We start from the raw sequence: 20,159 nt of genomic DNA on the forward strand, positions 1-20,159 counted from the left end.
CTCTTCTTTTTTCCCCTCCCTCCCTCCTCTTTTTCCTTTAAAACATACTACCTTGATGTTATGCCACTGGAGATTTTTCTACAGTGGAAATTGTAATTCACAGCTTTTAATATATTAAAATTTTCCACATTCTCCTGTAGTCTGCCTGCTTCACATACTCTCACTAACTATTCAAAGTCACTGTTATTCTAGCGAAATATGTCAAATGTCTTGATCAGATCTAACTCTTGGTGTGGTAACACTGTGCACTTGATAGTTTTTTGAAGGAAAATGTGAGGGATGGTTGTGTTAGCTGTGTACATTTTGCACATCTCCATCTAATTCTTAGCAACCCATATTCGTGTTAAACTCTGCTAAAATTCTGATGAGGTTTCATAATTTTGTCTATTTAGCAGTTGGATCTTTTTCCACTTTTCTCAGACATATATCAAAGCAAGTTAATTTTATTCAGAGACTGTCCATTTCTACTACATAGTTTTCTCTGTATTTTGTTTTAAAACACTCATTTCTATTATTAAGATGAGGACATATGTGTTAATGTCATCTATGTCTTCATCAGCAAACAAAATTTTGTAGACTTTTAAGTTTATATGCTTCTCTCTGCTTTTGACCATTCCTTTCTTCTGCATATACCAATACTCTTCTAGACATTTAAGCTTAGATATTTAATAAACATCGCAAAATTACAAGATTGCTCAAAAATCTTGAAATAGATCTGCCACATAATCTGGAATCTCAAACCTGTTCATATATCCCAAGAACAGTATCCTACTATGTAGATACTTGTTTATCCATGGTCATTCATGCTCTGTTCATAATGGACAGAAAATGTAATCAGACTACATTTCCACCAATTGATGAATGAGTAATGAAAATGTTTACATAAAGGGAAATTATTCAACTATAAAGAAAAATAAAATTAATAAATATGCAGGGAAGCAGATGAAACTGGAAATAATCAGAGTTGGATAACCAAGACACAGAAATATAACTCAAGTATGTTCTCTTTCAGGTGTTGGTCCTAGCTTCGAATCTTTGGATACTTAGTCTTTTTCATGCCAATATAGAATTCAGCAATGATTAAGAACTTAAAGAATATATCTCAAGAGATGGAGGGTAATAAAAAAGAAGGGGAAAAATAAACAAAAATGGTTTGTTAAGTGTAGGGGCAGGGGAGAGGACGGAGTATAGAGAATGATATGTTTCTATTTTTATTTCAAGGATTTTTGTATATTGACAAAAATTTAAGGTTATTGTTTTTATACTGTATATCCGTTTCTATTTTTGCTTAAGGTATTACCTATATAGATCATACCTATATGTCTATTTTAATTATACAATATGAAATTTTAGTCCTTTAAAAATGTTCAGGATAGTAAAGAAATACAGTCCAATAGTCACTCATACCTATTAAACTTATAGCCATATTACCTAAGAGTTTTGGTATACAAAGATACATTTCAATTAGATAGGTAATTTTCAGATATTTCAAAGACATATATATTTAGTATAGCAAAGTTAACTTTAAATTTGAGTCATTAAACCAAAATCCATGCCAATGTAAAATATCTGTCATTAACAGTTGTCATTTTATCCTGTTTGCCTGTATTTTACTAAATATATCAAGCATCCATAACCCACTAAATAATCTAAGACCATCCATACTCCCCAACTCTTAGGATGATACATAATTTTCTACAAAATTCTTCAAGCTGTTTGTGGATGAAGTATCTTTAGAATAACTGAGAAAATTTGAGGCAGTAGCCACGTACTGGGAAGATCAGCTATAACCTGTGCTGATAGATATCACTTGTCAAGGTTCAGAACTTTTTCATTGACCATAACTGGTTCATCTTAACCTGTAATGAAGCAAAGCTGCGTCTCCAAAGCAGTGTATACTTTAAGTTCCATTTTACAAACATCTTTTATCTTTTTTTAAAATTCAGGTTTAAAGTTAGAGCATTTTGAAAATATATAGGTTGATATAGTAGAAATCAAATAACCCCTTTTCTCCTAACGCTGCTTTGGACTTGGTTTCATGTGAAATAATAGCCAACATGACTATTAGTTTAGCTTAATTTGTGTTGTGTGTAAATGTATTTATCAGTCTTATGAAGTTCAATTCCACTAGCAAGCAATGTAGAACTCTCCAGTTTTGATCACTGTCTAGACCATACAAAGAAAATTGCATCCCATTTATGTATTTTTAAAGAGATGCATGCTCTACTACCAGGTAACATATAACCTGTCCTAGATGGAATAGAGAAATTGCTTAACATTGGACTAATCAGACTCATAAAGCAAAAGCTTTATGCATGGTCACATTCGAACAATTTCTTTTGATTATCTTCTTATTATTTACCTTGCATTGTAACATGAGGGGCCGGCTTGTTGGGATTTCCGTCCTGCCCGGTACCCCAACAGCCAGCAAATCCCAAAGAGAAATTACACACAGGACTCCATAAAGTTATAAACTGATTGGCTCATTAGGTCAGGCTTCTTGTTAACTCTTATAACATATATTACCCCATTATCCTTATCTATGTTAGCCACATGGGCTCAGTACCTTTCTCAGTGTGACAGCTTACATGTTGCCTCTTCGGTGGTCTGCACAGGAGTGGCTAGGGAGGTTCTGCTTCCAGAATACTCCCAGTCTCTTTGCTCCACCCCTACTTCCTGTCTGGCTTTCCTGCCTATACAGCCTGCCTGGCCAATCAGCGTTTTATTAAAATATGATTGACAGAATACAGATAATTCTCCCACACCATTTCCCTCTTTTTTTTTTTAAACAAAAGAAAATACCCATAGTCCATTTGTTGGGAATGTGGGCGTAGTATTTCAGGCTACTTCCTGCTGGTTGGGGGCGCTGATGATCTTATGGGGACCTAAAGAAAATTTAGAGTTATAATCAAGTCCTGACTGGAGTATCCTGTGAGTCTTGATCATCTCAGGCAGCAGTCTTGAATATGTTCTGGATGTAGAATTCAGACATCCAGGCCATCTGTTCCTGTTGGAGATTTTTCAGGTGGCCTCCCTTGGTCAAAGGTGATTATTCTTAACTCTGAATAAATCCAGAGTCTCTCATTTTCTGTGGAAACAAAAGCAAAATCTCTTCTCCAAAGTAACATACCTTTTGACTTCAGTTTTGAAGCCAAGGTATTTTCAAAATTCCTATCTTGGGTTTGTTCAGCAGCATTTATAAACAAAAGTCTTTTAGCAGTTGTTGTTCCTTCCTCAGCAATCAAACAATTTAAAGAGAGCATAATAGCATACAGTATGAAGATTCTCTGTGTATTTTCCATCTTTATGTGGCTTTATTTTAACCTCTATTTCTTTTATTTTTACTTTTACTTTTTTGAGACAGGATCTTTGTATATCTTTGTCCTGGAATAACACTGTAGACCAGGCTGTCTTTGAACTCACAGAGATCCTCCTGTCTCTGCCTCCCCAGTGCTGGGATTAAAGGTGTATGCTACCACACCTCGAACTCACAGAGATCTGTCTCTGCCTCCCAGGCATTGGGATTGAAGGTGTGTACCACCACACCCAACTACTCTCTTTCCTTTTAACTTTAAGAACTTTAACTTTTAGCCTGCAAATACACACTGTAAACCATTTAGAGGTTTTCTTCCTCTTTGAATCTCTCTTTACTGTATATTTTTCTTTTTCTGACCATATGAGTCTTTAATTTACTAAGCAATATGGAGAGCTGTGGCTTTGACGGCTAGATCCAGCTCATTCCTTAGCTTTTCAGCCTCAAGGCTGAGGTACCAGCCAGAGCTGTGTTCACTGCCACAACTCTATGGCATTTCAAGGTCCTTGCCAGCAAGCAAGCTGCAGCATTCTGCTTACAGACCACACTCAGTTGGGCTGCCTGCCTGAAAGAGTCAGAGTTTGCTCTGGCAGGACAGCCCAGATAGCCGGCATTTTAAAACAGCACAGCTTTTCTCCTGCTACAGCTGAAAACCCAAAAAGCATGCGTTCAGCTTGTCATCAACAACATTTAAGTGTTTTGTGGCAGGACCTCTTTAAAGAGCTGCAAGGTTTTGCAGCTAAAGCTGAGTCAGGAAGCCTCTCTCAGATGAGAGTGCTTGCTTGCCTCTAGCAAGCAAAGTAGACCTGAGAAATTGCTGCCACCAAGAAGCCATGCTTTACTCTATTCTTTTCCAAGCTTTCTCAGGCTTTCTGTGGATTCAGTTATCCACGTCTGGGTGCCATATGTAACAAGAGGGGCCGGCTTGTTGGGATTTCCGTCCTGCCCGGTACCCCAACAGCCAGCAAATCCCAAAGAGAAATTACACACAGGACTCCATAAAGTTATAAACTGATTGGCTCATTAGGTCAGGCTTCTTGTTAACTCTTATAACATATATTACCCCATTATCCTTATCTATGTTAGCCACATGGGCTCAGTACCTTTCTCAGTGTGACAGCTTACATGTTGCCTCTTCGGTGGTCTGCACAGGAGTGGCTAGGGAGGTTCTGCTTCCAGTATACTCCCAGTCTCTTTGCTCCACCCCTACTTCCTGTCTGGCTTTCCTGCCTATACAGCCTGCCTGGCCAATCAGCGTTTTATTAAAATATGATTGACAGAATACAGATAATTCTCCCACACCATTGCATATACTAAATATTTATCAGATATAAGTTATAGGTCAAGACTTGTTTTAATTTAATAATATAATGTTTTATAAACAAGCCTTGATCTTTCCTGCACTCTTCAAAGAAGATAACTAAGAGCTGATTGTGACTCATAAAATGATGGCTTGTGGGAACGAAACCTTAGAAAGATGATGCAAAAACCATGTGATAGTCTTAATCTGTACAATTTCAAGGGTTTTTTTCCCCATTGCAAAGATGAATGTATAAGGTACACTCATGTGTAACACTAAATTGTTTTCATGGTCATGACTCACTGGAACACACTTCAGATTATAACCTTGCGAAGTACTACCTAAGGACATAGCGATATACATTCATTGATGACTGATATGTAACAATTATAAGATATATACTCTTTTCAGTAATGTGACTCAAGTAATTTATGGTATATTAAAAAAACACACATACATACATTGTGCCAATATATTGCTTTCAATTGAGAACAATGTATTTTAGATTTAAGTATATCTAAATAATTAAATATCTAGTGTCAAATCCCATTTCTGTCTTTTACTATAATTTTAAATATTAAAGAAAAAGTTATATATCTATATTTTAGGTCACAAAATGTTTCACTTAATAATTATATCATTAAAGGAAAATAAATTATAAAATTTAAGGTTCACTGTGCTGAGAATTATGCACAAGTTGAATAATTAGAAATATCATAAAATATTTAAATTAGTGGAATAGAGTATAATAAATACATTATGTAAAATACAAATAAGATAAAAAATCTTGTAAAGGATTTATAAAGACAAGCCATAAAATTACTAGGTTTTATTTTTAAAAAGAGGAAATATATTTTCTGTGTTGAAAGATATGGACTTAAAACCTGAACATAACACATATGCTCAGCATACATGTTTAGTGTAAAATTAAAACAGCTGTGTCACAGGTATCATTTTTAATATTTAAAAATAAAATAAAAAATGGAGTAATTTATATTTCCCAAATGTTTTTCAAATTTATCCTCCATAATCTGACTCTGGGTTTTTATTATTCATGCTATAGCCCAGAGGAAGATAGCTAAAACAAAATTTGGTGAATTAGAAACAGATCTTATTGAAAAATTTTGCCCAATTCAACTATTTGCGCAATTATCATTGAATTTCAGATATTCCTATATTAAGGTTTCTGTTTAATATCTGTTGATGATATAATTTTTCCAAAGAAAAAACTTGTCTCTTTCCTTAAATTTGTATCATTTTTGTTTTATTGTATTCTGTCTTTCTCTGATATTATCTTTTGAATGCTTTATTGGGGGGATTGTTCAGAGTCAATATGAGGGATTTGGTTGTCATACTGCCAAACACTTTTATCCTTTTTTTTTAAGATTTATTCATTTTTTAAAAAAGATTTATTTTGTGTGTTGCTATCGTGACTGCATGTCTTTATGTGCACCTTGTGTAGACAGTGTCTGTGGGAGCCAGAATAGGATGTCAGTTCACTGGAAAGTGAAATTGAAGATCATTGCTCATCTCCAAACAGGTGATGAGATTTGAACCTGCATCCTCTGGAGAAAGAGCCAGTGTTCTCTTGATTACTGAGCCATCTCTAAAGGCTAGGACTCACTTTTGTTTTGAGTATAATTGTTTTCCAGCACATATGTATGGTCACCCCCTGTATGTAATATGCCCTCATTTACCAAACAGACACTTTATATCCTGAAACTGGATTAAAAGAAGGTGGTGGACTCTTGTGACTGCTTTGGATTACCCAAGTTGTCTAAAAATACACCAAGTAATCTTTTTTTTTCAAAGTTTATCTGCGTTTATTGTTTCAGATAGCAATGCTTCTAAACTTGATTTATTCTGATAGGTTGATGTATAGAAAGAAACATGGTTTAAAATAATCCTGATTGCAGCTTTTGATTATTTAGAAAAGTGTTATACATGCAGACAAAATATGGCTGTCTTTTTTAAGGTATAAATTTAAAACTATGTGGATATTTATAAGAAATATTTGCTACTATTTTTCTCTTTTTTATTTTATTTTTTAAAACAATTATCTTTTTTTTTTAATTTTGCACACTAATCCCAGTTCCCACTCCCTCCCCTCCTCCAATTTATTCCACCTTCCCCCTCCACCCCAAAACCCATCCATTCTTCAGAGAGGATGAGACACATTGCTTTGAGGAAGGAGCAAGTCCCTCCTATTATATATCGGCTGAGCAATGTAAGTATTCTTAATCCCTGATCCATCTTTCCAGGTCTTCAACTGTTCTTTCAGAATCATATCCATGTGCCTATGTTACACAAATTTCTCATAAACCTTTGAGAACTGTGTCCAACTTCAGAAAATTCAGTTATACTAGTAAAAAGAGAAAAAAAAAAGGTTAATTGTTTGGTTACACCTTTTCTTTTACAGAACATATTTTGAAATATTCTGAAAATATAGTTTACTGTATATGAATAAAAATGACAAACAAGTTTTACACCTCCAAGTATCATAAATAAAGCAGAATATATAAGGACGGAGTCTTACAAAAATTGGTTTTAAATTATATCATGAAGTTGGATCTCTGAGAGAAATGCAATTTAAATTAAATAAATTTCAGCTTAATAAAGTTTGTTTTCTTGAAATTACTTTTTGTCCACCCTTAGAGCTTCAGAATATTCTATTAGGAATATTGGCTTACATGTTTTTTCTCTCCTTCCAGTACATAGAAAGAATCCTTTACTGCCAAGACTTTGTTCTACTAATAGCTGTATTCTTGCATTTCAATACTCCAGGGCTGAAATGGTTTTATTGGACTTTTGAAACAATAAAAAATGGTCTTGTGAAATGGCAAAATGGCTCAGAAGTTAAGAGCACTTGATTATCTTGCATAAGACACATGTCTGATCCCTAGCACCCATAAGTTACTTCACTACTATCCCTAGTGCTAGTTTCAAGGACTGTAAACACCTCTTCCAATTTCCATGAGCATCAGGAATGCCTGTGACACATATAATCCATGTACAAGCAAAATACTAACACAAAAGAAAAATAAATAAATCTATTAAAATTTATAAAAGCAACACAGCAAGCTGTGTATAATGTAGAAGTTGAAAAATAACAACGATGGTGTAATGTACCTGACTAGGATTAGTTTACATTTCTAATCAATTTTGTTTCCTGTCCTTGGTTATTTTATCGTATATAGAGATAACTGGGGTAAGGATACATTGGGTGAAGTGTTCTATGCACAGAAATGGTGACCTGAATTTTAATCCCAATAGCTTACATAAAAACCTAATCAGAAAGACCTCATCCAGCAAATGATGGGTGCGGATGCATAGACTCTCAACCTGAGTACTTGTGCCACGCAGTAAGCGACCTTCAGGGAATCCTCCTGAAGAGAGTGAGGAAGGATTGTAGAAGCCAGCATGATCAAGGACACTACAAGAAAACCCACGGAATTAAACAACTAGGGTTCCTTCATAGCGGCTCACAGAATCTGAGTCAGCAACAAGAGACCCAGTATGGGTCTGCTCTAGGTGCACTGCATTGCGGTAAAGCTTAGTGTTCTTCTGGGACTCCTAAGAGTGGTTGTGGGACTCCTAACAGTGGCAATAGGGGACTCTTTCTGACTCTTCCATCTGCTTTTTGGTACCGTTTTCCTTCTACACTGGGCTGCCTCGTCCAGCCTCAATATGAGGCAATGTACCTAGTCTTATTATCCCTTGATATGCCACATTTTTTGATAGTTCAGCGACACCTGCTCTTTTCTTAAGAAAAAGAAGGATGAGTGAATTTGGGAGAGAAGGGTAGATTGTGGGAGGAGTGACTGGAAGGAGAGGAAGGAGTGGAAAGTGCAGTCAGGATGTAAAACATGAGAGAATAAATAAAAATGAAGCAAAAAATTTTCATGAATGTCTATGATATTAGTACTGGTGTGGGTAAAGACAGGCATTTTTTGGAGCTTGCTGATGAGCCAATATTCCTGAACTGACCACTTGGAGGTTCTGTGAGACATCTTGTCTCAAAAAACAAGATGGCATCCATTCTGTCATCTATGGACATTTGCAGAAACACACAGACTCACAAACATACATAAACACACAAATAACATACACATGTACAGCACACATATGCACAATAAATAGGATATATAGATCAAATACAATTTCATACCTTTCAAAATTATTCTTCATAGAACATCAGAAAATTTCTAGCTGTATATCTTTCTTATAGCTTTTAACATATAATCTATGTACTTGAAAAGTTTTGATAGTTATTGTCAAAATATATTACTTGTTCTTAAGACAAGAGACTACAGAAAATTTACTTTAAGTGTATGGGACTGAAATTCATCATGCAACCTAAATTTATGACAAAATTTGAAGAAAAACTTATTTTGTTATTTTATATTTTTATACATACATATTTTATTTTTTCTATATGACAGTAATATAAAATCAATATCTATTGACTAAAGTTATTTAAACTGCTATATTTGACCATAGATTTTTTTTTTACTTAGTACATCATAATTTTAAGTAGGTATAAGGACAGTGCATTTTTATTGACATATATGCATTGCACATAGTGATAGTTTTCAGAGATACAATGCTGATTGGTTTTGTCAACCCCTGACTCATAACTGATAATAAATAAATATTTAATGAATATCAGGTAATTAAATGTGGACAGAAATAGATACCTTGGGAAGCAAAGGAATGATTTGAATGTGAATATTTGAAAGCCTGATGATAGTGACTTGTCTGATGTAAAATTATTTCTTCATTTTGTGTAGAAATCAATGTACTGACTTCACAAGTGGGAATGGTCATAATCCTCTTTTTCTTTTAGAATTTGAAAATATTGGTGCTATCTCATTATTTATATTTGACACAATTCAGTAATAAATCCATTATTTCCTGGACTTTTCTACTCTGGTAGACATTTTATTGATACTTTAATCACATTGCATATTGAATGTGTACATAAGTTGCTTATAAGTTCTTGATAGAATTTCCATAAGTCTTATTTGCCTAAGAATTTCTTCTTCTAGAATTTTCGGGGTTTTCTTTTTGTTGTTGTTGCTTCTTTGTTTTTATTATTTATCTGTTTGTTTGCTGGTTTGATTTTTGATGTATATGTTTTTGATATATTCTTCAAGAAATAAAACATTTACTATTGATTAAAAATTGTAAGAAAAATTAAGATAGATTAGGTTTATAAACTATTTCCTATTATTAACCAAAATAGGTTACAGAAAATACTCTCTGAAGAAAGATTGGTTTAGTTTACCATTTCAGGACTCACTGAATCTCGACAAAAAGGGCATGTCAGAGTTTCATACATGGGAATATGTTCAGAAATCCTCACAAGCAGGTGAACTAAGGCAGAGTATTTGGGCTGAAATCAGACTTTCAACTTTCTTTTTTAAATTGATTTTTACTGAGATCTACATTTTTTTCTCTGGTCCCCTCCCTGTCTCTCTCCCTCCCCCTTCTAACCCTCCCACAAGGTCCTCATGCTCCAAATTTACTTAGGAGATCTTGTCTATTTCTACTTCCCATGTAGATTAAATCTATATAAGTCTCTCTTGGTGACCTTATTGTTGCCTAAGTTCTCTGGAATTGTGGTTTGTAGGCTGGATTTCTTTACTTTATGTTTACAAACCACCTATGAGTGAGTACATGTGATAATTATCTTTCTGTTTCTGGCTTATCTCACTCAAAGTAATGTTTCGAGCTCCATCCATTTTCCTGCAAAATTCAAGGTGTGATTACTTTTTTCTGCTATGTAGTACTCCATTTTGTAAATGTACCACATTTTCTTTATCTATTCAAGGGGTATTTACAGAGGTTTGATCTCCAAAATATACAAAGAATTCAAGAAATTGGTCCCCAAAAGAACACATAATTCAATAAAAAAAATGGAGTACAGACCTAAACAGAGAACTCTCAACAGAGGAATCTAAAATGGCTGAAAGATGCTTAAAGAAATGTTCAATATCCTTAGTCATCAGAGAAATGCAAATCAAAACAATCTTGAGATTCCATCTTACACCTGTAAGAATGGCCAAGATCAAAAACACTGATGACAACTTATGCTGGAGAGAATGTGGGGAAAAGGAAACACTTCTGCACTGTTGGTGGGAATGCAAGCTGGTACAGTCCCTTTGAATGTAAGTGTGGTGATTTCCCAGAAAATTAGGAGATAACCTTCTTCGATACCCAGTAATACCACTTTTGGGTACATATCCAAAGGATGCCACAAGGATATGTGCTCAACTATGTTCATAGCAGCTTTGTTTGTCATAGCCAGAACCTGGAGACTTTCAAATTTCAAAAACTACTGCTGATAACCTACTTCTTTGCGGTATACCTAAAGGCCAGAAAATTTCAAAACTACTCCGAAAAAGTGCCACTAATGTGTAGCAGTGTTCAAGACAAACGTTAGAAGACCTTTAAGAATAAAATCACATCAGTATGCATCCAAGTTTTATTTAAAGTATTTGTTCAACAAATACTTATATATTCACATGGAAAGCACTGTGCAATCAGACTGATTAAAGACAGCCAGGTTATCACTACGTGATTTTGATTGCTTAATTGTAGGATTGAAGAGTTGGAATTACATACCAATTTGAGGAATGTGCATCACTCTGAAATTAATTGTTTTAAAATGAGTGTCAGTGGTATTATCCCTGCTTGTAAAGAGCAGAAGGGCATATAGTAGTATCTAACATTACTTCCGGTGAGGCTAAAAAGTACCCGAAATGTATCCAAATGACTTCATTGAAAAGAAAAAAATTATATAAGCTGAGGAGTAAAATGTAGGATAGCAAAGCTAAAGGAGGAGGCTCATGGAGAAAGGTTTAATCTGTGGTGTGGGAAGTGCTACCATGATGTTGACATCCCTTAAAAGTACCTCATTCCACTCCATGAACAAAACAGCTTACAAAGTTCTTTAAGCATATTCAAATCAGAGTAAAATTTTAAAAATTAGAGAAAAATTTATTTTGGTATTTTACTGAAGAAATATCATGGTAAGTAAGTATCAACTCTTTTGAAGTCACAAAGGATGTCTATACATGATTACAGCATGTTGTTCTGCTCATCCAAACTTAACCTCTGTATCTGCAGCACAGAAGAAGAAAATAACTACATGTAACAATGGGTGATCTTTGAAATTGTGTTTGCTCCCCAAGTACTCACTAGTAATATTGAAGAATTACTTATTTCTAATCAGCCTAATATTTAGCAAGTATGTGTGTTGTCTTATGTCTCTATTTGACAAATTCTCTCAACTTAAGGTGTCAATAAGAAAAGGATGAGAGAAGTTAATAAATGTCACATTCAAAAACACCATGGAAAAGAATGTGCAAAAATCTTCCAGAAAAGATCCAGATGTGGAAGTTGTTACTTATGGAAGGTAAAATACACAGGGGTTGGCTGCAAATTAAGCAGGCATATGTAATATGTTACTTTAGTTTATATTACTTCAACATGATTATGAGACAACACATTTCGAAGGAGAAAAGAGATATGAAAGGACAAATGAGACAATTCAACAAGCTAAGCACTCGTGGTCAAACACATTGACCCCAGTCGTTTTCCCAAGACCTACATGGTATAGGGAAAGAACTCTTGCTTATTGTCCTTTAAACTTCATATGTATATCATGGTACACACAGATCTCACATGCAAATACAGAATAATGAATGAATAAATAAAATGTTGTAAACAGCCTAAAAAAATAAAAACAAAGTTGTACCTTGGCTCATACTGTTAGAGATTTAACTCTAGAGATAGACGAAACTATGTCTTTCAGGAATATGCTGAAATATCATGTCATTTGGGGGCTCATGGAAGAAGAAACCTTTTCACCTCATTGTTGAGAATGAAAAAGAGAAATGAGAGGAGAATATTATCCCACTGTCCCACTGGAGACATTTTGCCTAATAGTCTCTGACTTCTCACTAGCCCACACAGTTAATATTTATTCTATATTTCAATAGTGTCCTATGGGAGATCAGAAATTTAATTCAGGAATCTCTGGTAGATATTCTAAATGCAAGCTCTAGGAAGAAAAAATAAATAGTTGGATTAAGAGTTTGACAAGCAAGAATGTTTGTACGAAGTCATAGAATTGACTCATATTATAGTAAGAAAACATGTGTGCTAGGGAGGATTTTTGACCACTGAGTGGCATTATGTGAACTGTCTATAAAAGATTCATCTGGAAATTCAGTTATCATAATGATTAGCTAAAGGAAGAGAATTTGAGAGAAATATTATGACAATGATATGGGAAGAAAAATAGATGACTGCCAGCTATAGTAAGAGTCTGGGGAGTGGGAGCTGAGCGAGGGTAGGGCATAATATAATCACAAGGGCACATTTTTAAAGTAGAAATACATTGTATGTGGAGGCTGAATACAGGAGAAGAAAATAGGGTAATTAAAATATTTTAGGCATTTTTTTGAAAAATAAAGTATATATATATAAATAGAGTGTGTATATATATACATATATATGTATATATATATTTTTGAAAAGTAGTGCAGGAACAGACTTAGTGAAGTTTATTCGTCAGAAAAGTCTAATTTACACCATAATAACAATATCTCCAGTATCTAAAAAATAGTCATTTATGTGTATATTACATGACCAAAAATGAACTGACATCCAGAGATTTGTTCACATGGTGACAACTCTCATGAGGTTGACAAGATTATTCAGCAAAGGGAAAAAGTACATGCTGTGGGCTTGTTGCTGCTGCCTGTTGTGTGGTCCCGATTTCTGGCAGGGCAGAGGGTGAAAAGACCTGGAGGCAACAATGGACTCTGAGAGATTCCAATGCAGAAACTCTTTATTTTAAAATGGTCAGGGTTTGTATGGGTCTAGGAAAATTAAGCTGTCACAAGAAAGCTTCTGGTTTGTCCTTTTGAAGCTCATGGTTGCTGCTAGTGTCTTGTGACTGGCTAGGAGTGCACATCATTAGTTATGCTTTTGGTCTGCTGGCAGGTTGTTTTGGCAGATTTTGCTTATTCGTTGTGAGTTTGCAGGTGATTTTTTTTGTGCTTGCACTATTGCCCTGTGTCATCACACACTTTTTATTTTATGTTTATTGGGAGGCCTAGTGGGAGTTATGGATTTTTATAACCCCACCTTGGGGAACCCCCAGCATGTTGGGCTGTGCGTGTCTTAGATTGTCATGTTGGATATGGTCTTACCCATGTTTGACTACCATTCCTTGAAGGGTTGGGTCCCCAGAATGTCCCAAGAAGTCAGAACCAAGGGGAATTCTTTACGAGGATTGGGGCTTTAAATGGCCTCCTGTATTTGTTTAAGACAAACACGAAGCACCTCCCTTGGAGGTTTTTGTCCAGTGCACCCCAAAGCCACTACCACATGGAGTTTTGTCTTGTTAACACACTGTTGTCGGGATCTTAGCTGTAGGAGACACTTAAGCAGAAATATTAGAGCAACTACCACCCTTCCCCATAAGGCACCATGCAACAAGTTTAGAGGGGTCTAGCAGGTATTTAATGTTATCACATACTAGGCCGAAAAAAGTGGTCAACAAATGCAGTGACATGACTCATGTTGAGAAAATTGTATAGGTTCTGATTAAATGTTTACAGCTAGGCAAGGGCAAACCAGGCAAAAAAGCATGTGCGAATTTTGAGGGGACAAAAGAAATTACTGATTGAGGAACCTAGCCTATTCCATGAAATGCAAAGACGCTGTCATAGTCATAATTAGGCAGTCTACTCTAACACTGTTAACATTCCTGGCAGCCTTGTATGTAATCAGATCTGGGATATCGGTCAAGGGTGTCCTCTGAACTGTAATTAGTCTTAAATAGTTTTCTTGGTTTGGGGCATGGAATCCTCTTGGGAATTTAATTTTGCAAGAGACAGTATTTTGCATGCTTGCTTGGCATAGTGGATAACCGAGAAAATATCTATGGGTTCTGATTTGGTCGTTTCCAATACCATAAGGACTGCCAATAACTCCCTAGGGGTAATGATACAGGATTTGATTGTGTATAGGCCCTTTCCTTATGATTAACTCCCATTATTATTAATGCCAAATTAATTTTATTGGCATTTGTAAAGGCTATAGTGGCCTGAGGGTGGAATTTTTGATGCTATGGCATACTTTTTTATCTTTAATTTTAGAAAGGTGAGGGCAGAAAGTTATCTGTCCTGAGGGAAATGATTATCCAGTGTGACCATAAAGGTCCTAGCAATTACTTTAAAACAAACTTCCTCTCTAAGTGGTTTGCTGTTTTTCCTGGCTTTGCTTACAACAATGTCTCTGCAGTCTATATTTATATCTGTAACTCCTGGGTCAGAGAGTACACCAAGTACCACGAGTGACTGCTGACAGGGCAGCAAACGGCTTATTTTCAAGACTATTGTGGGAAGCTGGCTGAGCACATAGAACATGAGCAACAGAAACTCCCTGCTGCCACCTTGGCTCTGGAAAAGGACCTAAAGGTATTCCACAATGCTCTCAAGCTAACTCACAAAGACACTAAAATCTTAAGTAAGGTTGGTTCTACTGCTGTTCAAGTAACCTCAGCAGAGAGAAGAAAAGTGTTGGGGCAATCTGTCTATTTAAATGACATCTACTATGCTTCTGAAATAAAAGAGATGTGCATAATGGATGAGAACGAGTTCACTTTAGCCATTACAAACTGTGGCACAACACTTACCTTCACGCACCAGGAGTGTGAAGTCATTGTCCAGTCTATCATTCATATCAGGACTTGCTGGGAGAAGCTTCTACAGTCTTGTGCCCAGTAATAGCCCTCTTGGCATTTATGGCATTAGGTCTTTGCACGAGCCCTGGGACACTTACAACAGGTAGCTGGCCAGACTGTCCAAAACCCCCACAAGTATGCTGTGGTGGGGTAGAATTATCATACTCTTCAAGTCTGGCCTTGGCCAAAGCATTGAAGGAAACTGTAAGGGTGAAAAAATGGGCATGCTCTGTGTGCCAATATCATGGCGGCTAAGGCCCACTTATGAATATCCTCATCTCTATCAGATGCAATGAAATTAGAGGTGATGGTGTTGAGCCCCTCCAGGTTCGCTATTTAATAAGGATATCCTTGGTAGAGCCAGATAAGACGTGCTTTTTAGCAGCATTGGTGACACAGGTCAAAAATATAGGAAATAATTCCACAGACTGCTGGAAAAGATGACAAAAATAGCCTACATTGTCCTGGACATAAAAAGTTTGAGGGCCTTGAAGGCTAGGTCAGTCATTTGTTGGAAATAGGCATGTAGGCCAATCATGGATTGTGAGACATGGTCATTGTATGGGCCACATCCAGTAAGCACGTCAAAGGTGACATTAAGTGCAAATTGTTAGTCTGTATGGGCTGGGGTCTCTATTGCATCATCACAGGCTGAGTGCCACTGGAGGAAAACTGAGGGGTCAAGAACGACCTTTAACATAGAGGACCAATTGTAATGGGTCTGAAGCTACATGGTCCATTGTCTGAGCACAAAATAAGGAGAATCCAGGAAGAGTTGATCACTCTTGCACACCACTGCATGGCTCCCAGCCTGCTCCCAGCCCTTCTGCTGCTGGGAGATCACATAGCTGAGAAGGAGAACATCCCTGGAGCCTCCAGACTGAGCAGGGATGGGATGCTCCCAGAAGTTCTCAAGCATATCGAAAATGGACAGGAACTACAGGTGTTGGACCCAGCACTGATCCTTCTCATTCTGTGATGAACACAGGTGCTTGACCTTGCCCTGAAAGTTGAAAGCGAGGACATATGCATCACATCTTGCCTCACTGTGAAGGACCAGGAAGACACCATGGGAGTCAGTCAGTACCTTCTTCCAGAACTAACTGGGTCAAAAGTTGCTCAAAAGAGAATGCCATGGAACCAAGGATATCCTGAGAGGGGACAATCCCTCTCAGCACCCTTTGACTCATTCTGGGACAGAAATGAGCTTGTGACTGCTACTGGAGAGGAGGGGGTTGAGATTGGATGAACTGTCCCTGCTGAAGGCCCTTCCTCAATGGGAATGTGAGGAGGCAATTGCGGAGGAACCAGTTTCATGGAGTCAAAGTGGGAGGCAACAATGGAGGCAGAATTAGGAGAGAAGGATGCTGATGGCCAGTTGGAAAGGCCCTCATAAGCCCCTTGCGTTTCTCTCGCTTGGTCCCAGCAGCAGATCCTGGCTGGGCAGACTCTGAATGATTCAGACAGGGAAACTCCAGGTTGTCTGCATTATACTTTGTGAGAAAGAAGGTCCCAGGGGCCAGAGGGAGGGGCACAGGATCACAGGATGGGGACTGATAGCAGGGCAGGGTCCTCGGCTTAGGTACTCCTGCTTGTCAGACACTGAGGCCTTCACATGAGTGTATCAGTTGTCTCAAGAATGTACTCTGAAGGCCCTTCTATCTTAACCACAAATGTGTTCTCCTGATCAGGTGTCTCTAGGGCTATGGCTGTGTGAACATCAGTGATAGTAGAACAGGGAATGCTGAATTGGGGCCAGGATGCCTTGGGTAGTTTAAAGAACTACAAGTGACTTCCTCCTCCTCCTTCTTCACTTCTTGCAGAAGGCGACACATCTGCCACTAAGGCTGCCCTCCTCTCTCTGAGGTCAGCCCAGTTGCCCCTCCTCCTGTTGGGACAGGGGCAGCTTCTTCAGCTCTCATAAAACTGAGCAACTCTTCTTTCTGTACAATTCCTGCTTCATCTTTCAAGGTTCCCTCACTGTAACTCAGTCTCAGCATCTCAAAGCGATGAGTAGGTGAGTCCATCTCTGCACAGGCGATGTGCCATCACTAGCCAACCCCCTACCAACTGTCCCAGCACCACCAGAGTTGGAGTTGCTGTTTCCACCTAGGATTGGCGGGCCTGATGTGTTCTTCAGAGGCCCAGTTAGGGAGAAAATGTCACTGGCCTCTTGCTACTGCAGGATGTCTTGAACAGATTCTCTGTGTGACCCACTGAACAGAGGGAAAAGCAATTTTTTTTTAGCTTTGGCATTGTGGATGTTGTAGAGGAGGAAGAGCCCGAGGAAGGAAGGGAGCCAACTAGGTCCTCAGAAGATAGAGATGGGCCCAACATATCCAGAGGCCCACCTACCCTGTAGCTATCAAGAGACAAGTCACGTGCAATAATCAACACCAGAACTCAATGGGGCCAAGACAGATGAGGAGAGTGAGCCCGAGTCCTGGGTCACCTCAGCTTCGAAGTGCTGCAGGGATAGTTCAGCAAAAATGATCTGAAACGGCAGCTTCTGCTCCAGACTCTCCATATTATAGGTGGGAGGACAAGTAGAGGCGAAAACAGTGGTTAGTGCTATCAGCTTGATAAAGGTTAGAGTCATCTAAGAAGTAAACCTCCACTTAAGAATTGCCTAGCTGAGACTGGCCTGTAGACATGGCCTTGAGGAATTGTTTTGGTGATGAAAGAGGGCTCAGCCCACTGTGGGCAGTACTGTCCCTAGGAAGTACATTCTGGGCAACTAGGAAAATAGTTAATCATAATCTTCTAAGTGTGTGTGTGTCTACGTGCAGGACAGCTAGTCAGTCAACAAGAACACCCAGCATGGCTCCTGCACTGACTTCCCGCATTGATGAACTGTAACCTGTTAGATAAAACAAAGGCTTTTTTCTTTTAAATTGCTTTTGGTCAGAGTGTTTTTTGTTTTATCACAGTAACAGAATCACACTAGATAAGGGTACCTATAGCCTTATGTCATCTTTTCATCAGCTTGGAGTTTTGCTATCTCTCCAGAAAGTAACATAATTCAGTCTAGGTATGGTTTGACTTTTAACTAACCCCCAGGTTGGTCATTTTTCTCAGGAGCCTGTTTTGAACTAACCTGAAGAACACTTGGAGAAGGAGCAAATTCTCAGTGTGAAGAGAGTAATTCACACGCTGGTGACAGACCACTCCAGAATATCAAGGACTAAAATAACAAAGGTTTACTCCTTACAACAGGACTCTCTGATAGGAGAGCCCTTACTCAAAAGGCTTGCTTACTATTTTCCTTTGTTACCAGGCCTCCTGTGGGCCACTTTTAATCTCATGGTTAAAGGGGTACAGAAAACACATTACCTAATGCTACCTCCTCTGAAGAATCATACACTAAGTCACTTCTAAGCTGATACTTCTTATGTTTCTGGAATGAACATATTTAGGAATAATTATCTTTTTACAACAGTTTGGTTCTTTATTTTTGCTTTACAAAAAGTAAAATTATGTTTGTTACTTTTGAATTTCTTAGATTTTTGATCATTTTTAACATATTAGAGTTATTTCTTTTATTATGTAGAGAAATAGGGTTCACATATGCTAATATCATTTTGTTATAGTATTATTTAGCAGAGTATCAGCCTGTAAAATCTGCCTTTGATCCTTAGAGAATAAAATGGATAGGATCATGTGTTTGTGTAAATTAAAAGTGACCACTAGACATTTAAGAGATCCTTCTAAGAAATATATTTTGATTTATTGATAAAAATTTGAGTAACCATGGAAAGGATTTATTCTAAATAATTAAATTTCCAAATAAATAGGACACAAGTATCAGTAGTATTTCAAAGAAAATGACATGAAAAAATAATTCACTATAGCCCATTATAATAATGATACACGAGGGATAGCCATCTTTCAGTAACTCACCAAAATGACAAACACAAAGAGAAGCCGAGGGGCACTCATTGTATGTTCTCTAGGCCCTTTAGGAAGCATGGAGTTGTTCCTTTGGCCACGTACATGTGAAACAACAGGAAGGGTGATATTGTAGACATCAAGAGATGGGTACTGTTCAAAAAGGAATGCCCCATAAACGTTACCATGGCAAAACCGGAAGAGTCTGCAATGTCATCCAGCATGCCCTGGATATCATTGTAAACAAGCAAGTTAAGGGCAAGATTCCTGTCAAGAGAATTAATGTGCAGATTGAACACAACAAGCACTCGAAGAGCAGAGACAGTTCCTTGAAGCAGGTGAAGGAGAACGACCAGAAAAAAAAGAAGCTAAAGAGAAGGGCACCTGGCTTCTGCTGAAGTGCCAGCCTGCTCCACCCAGAGAAGCACACTTTGTGAGGACTAGTGAGAAGGAGCCTGAGCTGCTGGAGCCCATTCCTATTCCCGACAATTCCATGGCCTGAAGTACAAAATAAATAAATAAATAAATAAATAAATAAATGCATGCCTTGGACTGTAAAGGGTTTTTCTTAAGTTGAAGTGTAGCATTTTCTCCCTGAAAGAAAATGCTGTGTCTTTCCTATTCAGATTTTACAAAATATTTCCTGCTGATTGAAGAAAATGTTGATATGTTAGATTTCTATTGAAATGTGGTAATTTATCAAGAGCTAAGCAACTTAAATACTTACTCTATCAAAATCTTAGATAGATGAGAAGTCCGATATTCTGTGACTGAGTTTTCTTCTCATTGCCCCTATCATCAGACAATTAACAAGATGTCATTCAGGTTGATTTCTTATCAGACTCTTCTTGGGATAATTCTCTACAAAAACACTTCCTTGTTAACAAATCTGAATT

The 20,159-nt window shown here is 37.3% G+C and overlaps 1 pseudogene; it reads left to right on the forward strand.

The window, feature by feature from the left end:
- The first annotated feature begins 19,317 nt into the window (after window positions 1-19,317).
- Window positions 19,318-19,765, forward strand: LOC146893848 (large ribosomal subunit protein eL21 pseudogene; annotated as a pseudogene).
- The last annotated feature ends 394 nt before the right edge of the window (window positions 19,766-20,159 follow it).

This window comes from Myodes glareolus, chromosome 8 (assembly GCF_982192425.1).
Source record: "Myodes glareolus chromosome 8, mMyoGla1.1, whole genome shotgun sequence".
Lineage (NCBI taxonomy): Eukaryota > Metazoa > Chordata > Mammalia > Rodentia > Cricetidae > Myodes > Myodes glareolus.